The sequence below is a fragment of the Trachymyrmex cornetzi genome, unplaced genomic scaffold (genome assembly GCF_001594075.2).
Source record: "Trachymyrmex cornetzi isolate Tcor2-1 unplaced genomic scaffold, Tcor1.1 scaffold71, whole genome shotgun sequence".
NCBI classification, from domain to species: Eukaryota; Metazoa; Arthropoda; class Insecta; order Hymenoptera; family Formicidae; genus Trachymyrmex; species Trachymyrmex cornetzi.
Window position 1 is genome coordinate 127,884 of NW_017300037.1, and position 1,832 is coordinate 129,715.

A 1,832-nucleotide genomic window follows, 5' to 3' on the forward strand; every position below is an offset into this window, starting at 1 on the left:
CCTGCATGAAGACACATGATTTTCACGTGAAGCAACTCCTACCCCACTTTCCACTGTTTGGAAGCGTGAAGCAAACTTTGTTTATTTTGATTTCCTCAGTCGAATATAACATTCTTTCAGAGTCATATTTGTTACTGATACACAGTTACTGTGCTGTTCAATATGCATTTACACGAATTTCTGAATATTACATATAATGTTGATCATTTATGGCATTATTTAAGTGAGAAAAAAGTAATTCGTAACGAAATTAAGTCCGAGATGTGAAAATATAATAATATTCAATAGCACTAATATATGTTGTCAAGGTCATAACCATATTGTAAAGCAGAGAATTCTCGTGTTACATATATAGCTGAACTTCTTTTGTTAATAACTTTTTAACGAAGGACGAGCGACGGCTAAAACTTGGCGTAAGTTACTCAGGGTCATGACTTTGACAACATATGTCAAGGTCAAGGTCATAGGAGGGGGGTCCCCTATTCTGTAGTTTTACTGAAATGGGATTTAACTTTACGCCAATTCTTGATACCAAATCTTTCATAGGAATGATATCATTAAAGTTAATATTATTTATATAATTTCGTATCCGAATTACATGGAATTTAACTTGGCGCTAGTTTTGTTGATATCAAATCTTTTATACGAATAATACATATTATAAGAATATCCTTGAAAAAAATTAAAACTACTATTAATTTGGTTGGATACTTAATATTATATAGAAAGGGCCGGTTTCATCAACTCGATTAAGCCGAATCGGTGATTAACTGTCAATCATAAGTGGTTAATTCTACTAAATAGCAAACGCAATTAGTCAGTTCCACGGCCAATTAAGTAATTGACGTTGGTGAATCAGGCCCAAATGATTCTTCACGAAATGCACGCATGCCTAGCGTTTTTTTTTTACCTTCTTTAAAAAGGTAAGTTTGTGTAAATAACGTATAGTATATTCAGTAAGTCGATTGCCTATATGCCTATATAATTTAACGATAATAAATGTTTACCTATTAATCCTTCCCGGATCCATTCCTTAAAACGTAAAATTTAACTGATTATATGAATTACGATGTCATCTATGCTCGGTTTCAAGAGTAAACTTGGTAAGATCGTAACAAAGCTTTCAAATATTTTTTCTATATCAAACGAAATAAGTAATAATTATCGACCGTCTACTAAGTTAATTATACGCTATCTCACATATATTCCTAAATGAGTGTTCTACAAAAATTAAATTATCCACCGTTTACAGTTTTTACTTTTTATTTAAAACGATTACCTGTGCAACTCATTTAAATTGCTGTTCAACATAATGTCACCAATAATTCTTAAGCAAACGAGAAGATGCTTCAATAATATCAGTCTTAAAGTATGATTCAAATTAATACAGTTGCTATACCAAACTGGTCCAGCTTTCAAAAATAAAGTTTTTAGTAGTTTAGTCAGTTGAAGTAAAGTCGACGAGTTGCACCAATTTTCAATAATACCTGAAAATGAATTTCGTAAAAAAGGTCTCATACATAATGTTAGGTCCGGTGGACTCCACGATTTCTTCGTTTCGCAACCGTTCAATCAACGAAGTAAGATATGAACAAATCCAAGTGATAACACAAATCCGAGAGAAGTTTCCAGCCACAAAATCTTGTTTGCCTAGAATCGAGAGACCTGCAATAAAAATTCTCTCATAGTGCCGATAATCAAACGTTAAATCTCCTTTCGAGCATCGTGGAAAATGAAAGTCAATATCAAATAATCACCAAATAGTGTTGGTACCAAGGCGCTAAGCCAGGTCACGAAATGATTGCCTAGAATCGAAAGATCCGCGATAAAAA

At 32.9% G+C, this 1,832-nt stretch overlaps 1 pseudogene; it reads right to left on the reverse strand.

Moving 5' to 3' along the window:
• Positions 1 to 1,832, reverse strand: part of LOC108767646 (uncharacterized) — a 92,360-nt pseudogene that overhangs the window by 61,895 nt on the left and 28,633 nt on the right.